Genomic DNA, 13,800 nt, shown 5'->3' with positions numbered 1-13,800 from the left:
TATTTCTCTGGAGCTTTGTTCATACAGTTGCAAACATTTATATAAGAATATATCACATGGCCTATGTATGGTATGTTTATCAAACAGCTAGCATACAGTTAGTGGCCAATAATATATTCCCAAACATATCAACAACAAAAGTAAGATTATACTATACAGATTCTACATCTTGTTTTAAATTTTATTTAAATGCAATTTCTCTTTGCTTCTTGGCAGGTAGTTTAGTTTGATCTGTGCTTTAAAAAAAAAAAAACAAAAAACCTTTGGGCTAAAGACTACCAAATTCAGTCCTTCAACTACTATTTGTTGCCTACCAACTAAGTATCAGGCACTGTTCAAGGTGCTGGGAGTAAATGAAATGATAAAAATCCTTGCCTTTGTGGAATGGGCATGTTAGTGGAGGGAGGTAAACGATGAACAAGTATAACATGTGGTATGTCAGATGTTGCTAGCAGGGCACGTGAGGGCTTTGCAAAGATAGGACAGTCCTCAATGAAAATGTGACATTTGTGTGGCGATCTGGAGGGGAGTGGGGGAAATGCCATGTGGATGTCTCAGAGAAGGGTATTCCAGGGAGAAGGAAGAGAACGTACAAAAGCCCTGAGGAGGAAGGGGTTTGGCTTACTCAGAAACAGTAGAACAAATATGCCTGGGGAATGGTGAGGGAGAACAAAAGAGGGTGCTGGAAAGGATTTCATGGACCTTGGAAGCCATGTGGAGGCCTTGGGTTTTGACTCTGGAGGGTACAGGATGTCACCAGGGATTTTGAGCAGAGCACTCCCATGATGTGAGGTAGGCTGTAACAGGATCCCTCCAGCTGCTACTGAGAGTAGACTCTGGGAGTAAGAGCCAAAATGGGGAACCAGTTAGGAGGCTATCCTGAATGCATGAGAGTGAAGATGAGCTTTGGGCCACGGTGTTGGCAGTAGAGGTGGTGACACTGTGGACTCTGGATATATTTCCAAGCTAGAGACAACAAGATTTGTTGATGGATCAGATGTGGGGTTAAGACAAACAGCAAAGTGAAGGATGACTTATTAGGACAAGGCAATGCATAAAATGTCCTAATGAGAGATTTTTTAATGAGTTAGTACAAGAAATAAAAACAATATGAGAGTATGGATGACATGGGAGACCAGAACATGGAGACTTGAACCTCCTTTGCTTTCCCTTTGCTTCCACATATCATGTGCCATGCCCTGTATGTGTCCTGTCCATACTAGTACTTCTCAAATTCTGAGAAATGTCCAAAGGCAGAGGACAGTGACCTATTATTACCAGTTGTCTGGGCCAGTTCCTAAAGCTCGTGATGACTCCCACTACAAGCTAGGCATTGCATTAATGCCTTGTATTAAAAAAAAAAAAATTAATGTCAGGGCATCTGGGTAGCTCAGTCAGTTAGGCATCTGCCTTTGGCTTGTGTCCTGATCCCAGAGTCCTGGGCTCGAGTGTCTACTCTCGCCTGCTCTGCAGGGAGCCTGCTTTTCCCACTGCTTCTGCCTCCCTTTCTCTCTGTCTCTCATGAATAAATAAATAAAACCTTTTAAAAAATTAATGTTAACTTTGGATCCTACTCCAAAATATCTATGTTTGTTTTAATATATTCATTACTTATAACCAAGTAATAGTGCTGGTCGTATATGGTGGGTCCTGACATACACACCAAGAATCCCTAAGGAGACATATAAGGACATATAAGGTTTTTGTGTGTGTGCATGTGGGTGTGTGTTTAAGATTCATTTATTTATTGTAGAGAGAAAGAGAACAGGAGTAGGAGGGGCAGAGGGAAAGGGAGGGAGAATCCTAAGCAGACTCTGCTGAGTGCAGAGCCCGACACAGGGCTTGATCTCATGACCCTGAGATCATAACCTGAGCCAAAGCTAAGAGTTAGTCGCTAAACCAATTGTACCACCCAGGTACCCCAACATAAAAAGTTTTAAGACACACCAGGCCTATGCCATTCCAGTGTATTTCCATGGGTAAACCTCCCAAGAAGAGCCCACTTATTTATAAACCGGCTGATGTCTGAAGTACCTACATGTTCTCACAACCTGTATTGAAGAACAGGTGACTGCTTGGGATTTTCCATCTTTACACCACAGTGTATGCATTTCTTACAAATAGAAATATACTTCCTCTTACCTTACAATATTCTACCTACCTTTGGCTTTTTAACCCACTGAAAGCTTTCCTCAGTTTTTCACACCCCATTCATGATATCTAATGTTATCACTTCAAGTGATCAGGCATTCCAATTAATTCCCAGGGCATTTATTTTCTGTGGGGAAGTATAATACACATAGGGAAGAACAAAGCTCTAGAGTCAGCAGAGCAAAGCCTTGGAATCAAATTTACTGAAGTTTTAATGCAAGTGCTGCCACTACCGATCTATGTGATTTTAGGCAACTTTCTTCATCTCTAGATCTATAAAATGGAGTTAAAAGCAGGGCTGGCAGAATGATTAAGTGAAAAGCATATATGAAGCCCCTAGTACAGTGTAAAGGCATTTGATAAATGTTAGTTCTCATTCCCCCTTCACCTCTTAATTTGTCACTTTTTAAATATTCTACCCTTTATGATTCTACTTTTTGAATTGTTACATGTTCTATCTCTTGCACTAGACTATAAACTCTTATAGATTGGAAACTACATTTTGTATTTCTTGACATCCCCCAAAGCATCTATTATAGTTGCTTGAACACAGAAGATGATTAATAATGTTTGCTGATAGACTGATTGATGGATTTCTTGACAAGGTTAAAGCTGAAGGACATACTGCTCTCTAGAATCAAGCATAGTGCAATGAGCTTCAAAAAGGAAAATGAGCCTCAGCATTCATGGAGGAAAGTCACTGCTTAGTGCCTCTGGGAGACGTGCTACTGATAGATGAGGAGGATGCTGGATGGCTCTGCTATGTGGGTTGTAAACCCTGCTGGCCAGCTACAGAACGGTTACCCAGCTGGGTAATGAGATCCTGATAACCCTGCCACAACCAAGTTTATTTAGTAAAGCATTTCAACAGGCTGTCACTGGTGCACATGGATTGATAGATTGCACAGCTGTTATTGTGTGCTTACAAGGGAAATTAGTAGTAATTAATGGGCTGGGGATCAATAGCAGTCTATATCGCAGTGAACAATTTAATTTTCTGAGTTAAGAGGGATGCACAAAGATAATTAAAATAGATGGATCAGATTGTAAACTATTAATTTCTTGGTATATAAAAGTTTAAAATTTTAGGGGCACCTGGTGGCTTAGTCAGTTAAGCATTGGATTCTTGGTTTCAGCTCAGGGTGTGATCTCATGGGTCATGGTATCGAGCCCCATGCCAGGTTCTGCACTCATCGAAGAGCCTGCTTAAAGATTCTCTCCTTCTGCCCCCTCCCTGCCTCCCACTCCCCCTCCCCCCAGCTGGTGCTCTTTCTCTCTCTCTCTCTCAAATAAATAAATCTTTAAAAAAGTTTAATTTTTAGCTTCTATTTTTTGAAAAGATAATGCACATGTATGGTAACTCAGTACAAAATGGTATAAAATGGTTACTCTCTGGAGGTGATCACTATTGTCTTGGGTGTTCTAGAGGTGATGCGTCTGCCTGTGTTTGTGTGGTGTGTGTGGGGAGAGCACTTAGCTAGAAACAGTTTTTTGTTTTTGTTTTTAACTAAAAGTAGTTTTAAGAATCTAAAAACTTCCTACTGGTCTGGTATGTCTATTTGGTTCATCTCTAAATCTCTGGTGGCTAGAACAGGGGCCAGCCCATTCAGTCCAAAATTCATGCTCAATAATTATTTGTTGATTGACTGATTAGATTTATGTTAGTAGTTTTTAAAATGATCTGCAATAGCCTTGTACATCTTTCTTGTGAATTAACAAAAGACATACAATTGGGCAAGTCTAGAAAATAGGGCCTCTTAATTCAAATGTATTGGCATAATAATTTAAAACCACTGATGCAGAAATTCCTGTTAAAATATTCTCCACTGACTGGAAGAGATCTTTGGAAATATATACGACCTGAGTCTAAATAAGGATTGGCTCTGAGCAAAAAAGAAGAATTAAAAAGATTTCAGATCACATATGCAAATCACTGTGGTTGGTTATTAAAAGCTGCTACTTTGGGAGGTTGTGTACTTTTTAAATTGCCTCTTTGAGTTCATAAGCCACATTTTACTGTGGTTGCCACCACTTCTATTACAGCTATTGCCTAACAATATGACTATTTATTTAGTAAACAGTATGTTCCAGTACCATGGAAATATTTTATTTGCATTATCTCATTTAATTGCATATTAACATGGTCAGGTAGTTAATATGATCATCTGCATTTTACAGATGACAAAACTGAGGAACAGAATGATTTCAAACTTGCTTATATTCTCAGAGCTAATGAAATACTGGAATGGGTATTGTGGCCCAGCTTGAATCCAGAGCACACACTTCTAATTAGTACTTCAAAGTCATCTCATTTTTGACCAAAAATAGAACATTCTTATCGATCATCCTTCTTTTTTTTTTTTTTTTTTTTTTTTTTTTTTTTTTTGCCAGGTTTAGCTTCAAATGACTTTGGTTCTATCAACAAGTGAAATCCATCTTCAGAAGGAATGATTTTTTTTTTAGTACTGTGGCTTTTCAAAAGATATGTGTCAGTTGCTAAAATCAATTAAAAAAGAGGGACTCCCCAAATGGTTTGCATCATTAAAATGAGTGATCAGCTTCCTAAGGTTCCAACTTTGAAAGGGATAGTACCCATTTGTGTGAATATACATGGGACTTTGTTTTTAAAAATCTGTTCTTATATTTATTGTCATATCTCATATAGTTAATTTACTTAAATAACAGGGAATAGGGGCAGTTTCCTATTAGAGTTTTATAATCAGAAAATACCAAACTGCCTATATTTCTCCATATTTCATCACTAGGGCTTTATGATCCAGATAGTCCTAGGCAAATCTGCAAATTATGCAAAGTGTGTCTTGCCACATCCCTTTCTTTCAGCACTTCCCTTTAATTGTTTCTCCACTCTCTTCTCCTCCCTCAAAAATGCCAAGAGTTCAGTGAGCCTCAGTAGCCACAGGTAGAGTCCTCAAATTCAAGGTCCTACCCTGTCCCCTCCTCTCTGGGTGCTCTTTTCATGTGCTCCAAAATGGTCCCTCTCTTTAGCCATCTGAACAAAAGTCTCTTCTTACAGAATATCCAATAGCGTGTAACTTAGGAGACAAGACAGCAAGATGGAAATGACTGATAGCTCTAGCTAAATATCCAGGTCTTGCTTGTAGCACTGCTACTCAGTAAGAGAAACTTATTAGGTTAAAAGGAATACATTCATTTTGGGCTGAATACCATTCTTGTTTTTCCTCAACAATAACAGATCCCACATTAGGACCTTTCTTGTCCTCCTTCATCTAATGCTAATCTAACATTATTAGCATATGGTTGGACATTATTCAATGATGATTCATTCCAAAGACCTATTTTTACTTTTGGAGGACTGTGGGGGCACCTGTTTATTTTGGTTGGCCAAGGATGGGGTTTTTGGTTACAGACCAACAGATGGGGACTGGAAAGGGGAATGGGGGAGAAGGTGGGGGAAGGGGAATCTTCCAAGGAGACTTTCAGGGGTGTCCATGAGAAATAGACTGAATTTATTATCCTGGAGAGAAGTGCTGTGGAGGCGGTTATTGTTCTTGTTTGTTTTTACCAGGGAGAAACTCAAAACCTTAAATGGTCTTCATCTTGTTGCCTCTAATGATGCTTTGGACTTAGAGGGTATCTGGTTCAACTTTTCTGCCAGTTTCAAAGTGAAATAGTATTTGGGGCATGCCACCTAGTGGCAAGAGCTTTTGGTTTATTGCTCATTTCCCCTAGTGAACCAAAGTCTCCTAGGCTTGAAGGCCATATTAGAGGCCATCTAGGTCATCCTTTCGGTTTTCTGTTAGCAGGCAAGGATATCACCCTTTCTATGGTCCTGAGAGACAAAAGATAGGCAGTTCAAAACCACCAGGGCTCAGAAGCCCACTGACTCCTAGATCTCTGGTGGAACTGGAATGCGGCGGCTTGCCCAGCTAGGACACAGCCCTGTTTCCCCACAGGCTTTTTGGAGGTCCCAGAAACAAATGTTTGGAAGAAGACAGGGCTCTTTCTGAGTCTTAGCCCTGACTTGACCCATGTCCTCTCTCTGACCTCTTTTCTTCTCTCTCCCTTCCCCCCAGCTCTTGGCTGCTTCTTCCTCTCTCCATGTTCCCTGCTGCTTTTACTGCTTTTCTTCCATGGTCGAGCTTTATGTACCTAAGAATATAATACTTTTTAAAAGTTGCCATAGTTTCCTTTTTAAATTTTAGTTTTACATTTTCTTCTAAAAGGAACAGGATTCATGCTTAATTCGGGACACTTAGAAAACAGGGAAACCACACCCATACCATTTTAGAGATAATCATCGTCAACAGTTTTGTAAAAATCCTTACAGCCCCTTTTTCTTTGTGTGTGTGTGGCTTTTTAAAAACAAAAACAAAAATTGATACAAATACTTCTTTTCACTTAGTAATATATTATAAGCATTGTCTCATGTCAATAAATATTCTTTTACTACATGATTTTAGCAACTGTATTATAGGATATACCGGAATTGTTAAATTTGAGGAAAGTGAGAAGGTAGGGAATATTTAAAATTCATAGTCACAACCAGTTCACACTTTATTCAGTATTTATTGTGTGCCATGCTCTTGCACAAGGCAATTCTCATATTCATAATCACATTTAACCTTCACAATATCCCTATGACTCCCTATGAAGTATTGATGACATCTTGTGGAAGAAGAAAATGAAGGTCTGAGAAGTTAAATAGCTTGCCTGAGATCACACAAGTAGTAAGAGGGCACACAGTAAGAAAACTTTGGCCTCTGTATCTACAGTCCCTCAGTTACTTACTGAGGTCCTAATAAGTACTGAGGGTAGACATAGTTTTTCTGAGCTTTCTTCTCTTGGTCCTCATGACATTAATGGAGAGAACCATCTAGAAGGAGTTAAGTGTCAAGAGACTTTAGAGCCAAGGTAAGAAATGTGGAATAGGATATGAGAAAATGGAAGGAGACCCACCTAGGGAAAGACTCCTGGGTAATTGTTAAGTGCTCTCTATATATCTATATACATCTATATATTCAATTTCATTCTCACAACTCTGTGAAGTACATACTATTATCTTATTTTAAAGTTAGGAAAGTGGTTAGTCCAAGCTCGCCCTGCTAGGAGGTGGCAGAAGCACAATTAGAACCCAGAGTGTCCAACTCCAAAGCCTACTCCACTGCTATACAAACTTCCTTTTCATGTTAATTAGTTCTACTAAGAATTTTAGAGTGATATGGTTACATGTATCACCCTGGTTTTAAAAGTGTGTTGAAAGGGGTTATGGTTCAGATAAATGAAGGGGGAGAGAAAGGGGAAACAGAAGACTAAGTGAAACAAAGCCCAGAAAAAAATATAAAAAGCCTGAAAGAGTGCCAGTTGCAATAAGGGGAAGATAGACTAGCAATCTTTGATGCAAAAAGTTTGGAAAGCAATGCTGAGCTGTTGAAATGGTTGAAATTTCTGCTTTTTCTTGTTTTGTAAGCAAAGAAGAAACATATGAATAGTTGTTAGAAATGTTTTTTCTTCCATACAATGCTAGTACATTTTCCAAAAATAATTAGCTCAAAATACATTACTTATCATGAAACCAATGAAACAGTCTTTCACGTAGAATATCTCTCAAGTTTATACTGTGTGGTGAAAGATTAGTAGCAATACTGCTTTTCAGGGTTGTGTCTATTTGAAGCACTCTGGTTTGGGTTTCTTAATGTCTGAAATAAAATGGGTAATACTCTTTATGTCATATGTGTTGAAAAATTAGTGAATAAATACTAAGAGCTTGAGGAGTAATTTAAAAGGAATATGTTAATATGTGCTATTATTGGTTATTATATCTTCATTCCTATTCTGAAGTCATAATGCTCTGATGGTGACACTGCTAGTCATAGCCATGGAAACCAATGACATATGCCATATTTTTCTCTGTGACCTCTCTCCATCCTTCAGGCAGTTGTAGAGGCTGCCACAAAAATAGGATTAAATCTCTCCTCTTACTATATTCATGTTCCTTAGTGGTTTGCCAATATCTTCTGTACTAAACTTTCCCTGATTGCATCCCTATACCTCTACCTCCACCTTTCTTCTCTTCTATAATCCTCCACTCATTCTCATGGATGTGAATCTGGGCAGCTTATTTTTTGATTCCTTTGTTCTCTTATACCTTGTTCTTCCTTCCCGCCTTTTAGGTGGGGATAATCTTTGTTGATTCCACAAGTTGTTCCTTATTGTTATTAATGTCTGCATGGAGAGGAGAAGCCAAACCCAACTTAAAGCTATCAGGTTTGTTACTGTTGCCAATTACTGAAGTTTCAATGTCTCTGTGTCTTTTGCCTCAGCTATTAAGAAGTCACCATAAGTAGATAGCTCTAACTGTAATCCTTAAAGAGGAATGAAATCAAATAACACCAGTTACCCATACATGGGATATCAGATGGATATCAGACAACAAGGCTGACTCTATAAGTTAACATTTTTAAAGCAAGTTCAGTTAGATTTTTAAAAATTTGATATTCTTTGTTCTTTTGAGTGAGATTTGGCACATGAAGACAAGCTATCCTTATTACAACACTTAATCTATAGCAATGAAGCATATGTATTCCCTAGTGAGTATTTTAAATAAGTTTTTCCATGTTACCAAGTAGCTTTTAGTCACCAGACTAATAGGATGAGACCTGACCCTATAGCAGCAAAAAACAGTATCTCACTTTGAAGAGAACTGATGCCCTTGCAACTTTCTGCCAGTAGTCAGTCATTTTTTTAGTGATAACATGTCCCCATTTTTCCTCCCCTCCTTTTGAGTCAAGATAAAAAACAGAAAAAGAAAGTAAGCTGATTTAATAGTTTTCCCATCTTCTAAATACCACCCTTTATTTTTTTAATTTAATTTTATTATGTTAGGAAACCTAACCAAAGAGATAAAGGACCTATACTCTAGAATCTATAGAACTCTTATAAAGGAAATTGAAGAAGACTCAAAAAGATGGAAAAACATTCATGGATCAGGAGAATAAACATTGTCAAAATGTCTATGCTGCCCAGAGCAATCCATATTTTCAATGCCACCCTAATCAAAATACCAATGGTATGTTTTCAAAGTCCTGGAACAAATAGTCCTAAAATTTGAATGGAACCAGAAAATACCCTGAATGGCCATAGAAATGTTGAAAAAGAAAAACAAAGCTGGGGGCATCACGTTGCCTGATTTCAAGTTATATTACAAAGCTGTATTCACCAAGACAGCATGGTACTGACACAAATAACCCCCTTTAAACCATTCTCTTTTCCAGCAGGAGGCTTAGCTTCTAAGTTCTGACACCTTGCTCTGAGAAGCTCTGAGTAGTAGAAGCACTACAGAAGTGTAGGAGTGGCTGGTTGTGCCTCTCTGGCCAGGAGGAAGAGCTGGAAGCCTGGCTGTGAAGTAGGTGCCTTGAGGAATGTAGCTCTGCCTTTAAAACCTCTGTACCTAGTCTGGTTCTAACTCCAGTGAAGGTGGGCCTGGCTATCTCACAAAGTTCTCAGTGGCCTCCGGTTCAGGCGCTCAGTGGGGGTCGTCAGGCAGGACCTGAGGTACCACTCTTCACTTGGCTTGCAATTCTGGGGCTGGAAGTGAGAGGCTTGAGTTGACTTCTGTCTCCAGCCTACCTCCCTATGCTCCTACACACCTCCTCTCTCTCCCTACTAACAGTTCGTCTCATTGCCGGTTCTCATCCCAAATGCCAAGCTGAAGGCAGAACAAATTGCTGCTTTGCTCTGCCCTACCCGAGCATTTGCAAGGGGTAGATGACCAGATGCCAAGTAGGCTGAAACCTCATTTTAGCTCTTGTCCTTTTGCAGGCACAAGGGAACTAGAATGGATTGAATTTTAAGTGAAACTAAGCCAGAGCACAGTAAGCCATTTGCTTGGTGGCTTCTGCAGGAATCTGCCCTTTTAGAGCAAGGGACAGGGGAGGGATACTGGCCCTTGCTCCTTTAGCATTTCTTACACTTCCTTTCCATTTTCCTCACTGGAATGAACCCTGTAACAATCTGTGCCAGGCACTGTAATTAAGGTGGGATACAGTATTCTATTACAAGGTTTTTTAAGTCCCATCCATTCCTTCATTGCATATGGACAATAACACTATTATTGTGTCATTACTATTGCCTTTTTACAGATGATGAAAGGGAAATTTCATAATCATTTCTTAGCTCTGCTGCTGAGCTCAGGGCTTGTCACCTATTGAAGCCTCAATATTGTTTGTTATTAAACTAGAATTTGACCAGTTCAAAGCAGTTAGTCTCCTCATGATAAGAATGCTAGACCAAGATCAAGGCAAGTACTTTCCTTAAAAGTATGGAGAGACTGACTTCTCAGTAGTCTCCAGGAGTTCTTTGGGGGCTACTTTTCTGTGTTTGATCCCAAACAGGGTGATAGAGGAGGAAAAAGTTTTACTTAACTTTCTCAGAGTCTGTGGCTGAGTCTGAGAGTTAAACTAACAAATACAAATTAACAGGAAAGCAGCACACAGATATACTGAATATAGATGGGTCTTATGTGATGCGGAAGACTTCATAAGGAAAGGAAGTCCTGAAGAAACAGATCTATGTATCTTTCTACTGGGTTTGAGGAAGAGTGGGCAGTTGTGTAGAAACATGATGGGTTCAAGAGTCTGAGGTGAATGTACTAAACTGGGGGAAACTAGCAAGGCCTGCTTGTTAAGATTCGTCTGGGCATCACTTTTCTTTGGAGACAAGGATACTCCTTTCCTCTGGGTAGAGGGAGGGCACTCTCACATAAGGATTTTATGACCTGTTTCAGGGGAAAAGAATGACTGACCTTCCTTGCTGCTGCCCTTTTCTCAAACTCCTCCAGGTTAAAATATTCAATATGCCAAGGTGCCATATTTTGGGGTAGTATGTTGTGAACCCCATCAGGGTCAGTCTTCCTTCTCCTTGCTGTCGCTTGATTATAAAGGAGCTGCAAAACTCTCTTCCAATTACTTTGCAATGCTCAGATTAAAAAAAAAAAAAAAAGATTTTAGCTATTTGACAGAGATAACCATTGGAAGAGAGTGAACACAAGCAGGGGGAGTGGGAGAGGGAGAAGCAGGCCTCCTGCCGACCAGGGAGTCTGACGTGAGGCCAGATCCCAGGACCCCGGGGTTAATGACCCTAGCCAAAAGTAGACCCCTAAAGACTGAGCCACCCAGGTGTCCTGTAATGCTCAGATTTGTCAGATTCTATCTCAGCACACCCCAACAGGTTGATAGGTATTAGCTTTGTTAAAAAGGCTGTGTGGTCCTTTTGGGCCATGTTGGTTTAAATCAGGGAAGATGGTTTCTTTACTGTGGGCCTTCCTTCCACTTTTAATATGCTAAACATGCATCGGGGATGTCCTAAAGGACTACATAAATATTTCATCAATTCTAAGCAGTACTTTCCTCCCAATTTTATCACTCAGAAGCTGCGATAGTTCTTGGACAGCGGAATCTTACACGGGCTGTTGGCAGGCAGCCGTTGAGACCTGTTCAACTGAGGTCACTGCTGGGCATGTGTGAACTTGGTCGTAGCTGTTCCTGCTGTCATCACATTAATTGAGTTAGGTACCTTCTTAGGATGTATGTGATGTTTAATTGCTCTTCAGAATGTCTTCAAAAGATCACACCCTGATCTGGCTCTGAAATGAAATGTTACTGTATAAGCCAAAAGGTATGGAAACAGAGCAGTGGGGTATAGGTATGATGTTAGAGTGGCAAAACTTCAGCACCGAGAGCTTAACAATTCCATATTTTCTTGCAAAGCAACAACCAAATGCTTGATAGAACTTAAGAAAGGAAGATATCCCATAGTTGAAGGTGTATTTTGTTACTGAGGTGGGTACAAAAGGATTACCTAGCATGTGCCAAGAAAGCAATAAACCCAAAATCAGAACTGCCAAATCCCCAGGAGAGCTTTGTGTCCTGCTTTTTCCTTTCTTAGTGGTACCTAACTGATAGCTTTATAGATCTCAAATATGTTAGTGTGAAGTATTTCCAATCTTATTTGACTATAGACTCTCGTTTCTCTAGGAATACCTCTTAGAACTAGTGTTCTGTGGAATATAGTCAAGACAATATGCAGCACTTATGATTAGCTAGTCACTATTAAATATTTCATCTATATTAACCAAATGACTTCTCATCACCATCTCATGATGGAGGTACTATTTATTATCTCTAGGCCACTATTAGCTTCATAGTAGAGTGAGGATTCAAACCTAGGGGGCTGCAACCATGCATTCTTGACCACTAGAGCACCAAGTCTGGGTAACTCCAGTCTAGCTACAGACAAGGAGGTGGACCTGGTGCTGCAAATCTAGCCCATGGTTAAAAAATGAGTATCACAATCCCCACTGACTCTTAAAATATTTAGCAGGAATCTTCAAGGAAAAAATTTCCTGTTTTTTGTTTATATTATGAATGCATTATACTTTTTGTATAAGCCTAAATGATTTGCACTCCTTCCAGGTTATGAAGATTTGGAAAAAAAAAGTCACTTTCAGCGGAAGACAGATACACTGCAAGTTTAACCTAAATAAAATACCAGAATCCAGTGGAACAAATAACAGCCCCAATGTAGGCCATATCTGAATGCTCTGAAAGGATCCACTACTTTACAGGTTGCTGCTCCAGTGAAAGGAAAGCTGGTGCTTTTCCCAACGAAGTTGTGTGTGTGTGTGTGTGTGTGTGTGTGTGTGTGTGTGTGTGTGTGTAGGGGGAGGGGATTTATAAAAATTAGACCACTTTGTGCCACTTTCTCATCTTTTGACCAGCTACTATTTGTGAGATAAGTTTCAGTGAACCAGATGGACTTGCTGATAGATGTAACAATCTCTTATTTGCTCAGCCCCTGGGGAAGAGGCAGGTGACAGAATGACTTCAGCAATAAAATGAACCTGAGCACAAAAGGTGGTGTTATTGCTTGGAGCTGCAGTGCTGTTCAGGTCCCATCAGCTCAAATTTCCCAGACAGGTGATTGTGAGGACGATTCTGCCTGTTCCATCTCCTTAAGAGGATTTCAACTCTGTAATAGGCTTTTTCCACGTGTGGGTTGCTTCCTGAGATTAGTTAGGTCTTCCTGAGATATGTCTGGCCTTATAAAAGCTGCAAGTGAATACAACAGCTAGTATCTTATGTTAATTTAAGGAAATTATACTCTTCAGGAGATAAAATGCTGTTCAGTTGCTATTTATCTGTGCCAGCTGGGTAAGAAAGGGAGATGATTCATAGCCCAGTCCAGTGGGACCAGTGAAAGGCTTGATTACACCTTGGTTCCAGGCTGTCTTGTGGGGCAAGTGCCTTGGCATATGTGGGTTCCGGGAAGACTGTAATAAGTACTTGTAGTTTGGGATTTAACTTGGGTACCAGCTCTTATGTGAGAACACACAGGTGTTGGATCAGTTGTAGACAGGATCTTTTCTGTTCATTACCCAAGGGGGATAAAAGATATGGATTCCACTTTAATATGTGAATTGTAACTCCAAAGAAATCAGATGAAACAGCTATCTTATGGCAGCTGGCTAAATGGCAGCTATCTAAATACAAACAAAGGAGACAATACAATTCCCAGGGCTAAGAGAAAGTTAACAAAGGGAAAGTTCTAGTGCATTAAAATAAGTCATCCTTATACAATAGCCACTCCATGCATATATTATGGTACAAACCA

At 39.7% G+C, this 13,800-nt stretch overlaps 3 long non-coding RNA genes across 6 annotated transcripts in view; 2 read left to right on the top strand and 1 right to left on the bottom strand.

Annotated features, from left to right (window-relative positions):
- LOC106005767 overlaps positions 1–13,800 on the bottom strand; it is a 169,485-nt gene that overhangs the window by 139,180 nt on the left and 16,505 nt on the right. The window lies entirely within an intron of this gene.
- LOC106005766 overlaps positions 1–13,800 on the top strand; it is a 116,958-nt gene that overhangs the window by 87,612 nt on the left and 15,546 nt on the right. The window lies entirely within an intron of this gene.
- On the top strand, positions 8,047–13,301 carry LOC123389949. 2 transcript variants are annotated; one of them, XR_006604619.1, is made up of 4 exons: positions 8,047–8,397; positions 9,408–9,535; positions 11,558–11,694; positions 12,603–13,301. It is a non-coding gene; the product is annotated as an uncharacterized LOC123389949 (long non-coding RNA). The 2 variants fall into 2 exon arrangements; XR_006604618.1 differs by having other exon boundaries at positions 9,405–9,535.

Source organism: Mustela putorius, unplaced genomic scaffold (assembly GCF_011764305.1).
Source record: "Mustela putorius furo isolate JIRA1106 unplaced genomic scaffold, ASM1176430v1.1 tig00537227_pilon_pilon_pilon, whole genome shotgun sequence".
NCBI classification, from domain to species: Eukaryota; Metazoa; Chordata; class Mammalia; order Carnivora; family Mustelidae; genus Mustela; species Mustela putorius.
Note: the sequence above shows the minus strand (reverse complement) of the source record. Positions and strands in the feature narration are given on the sequence as shown.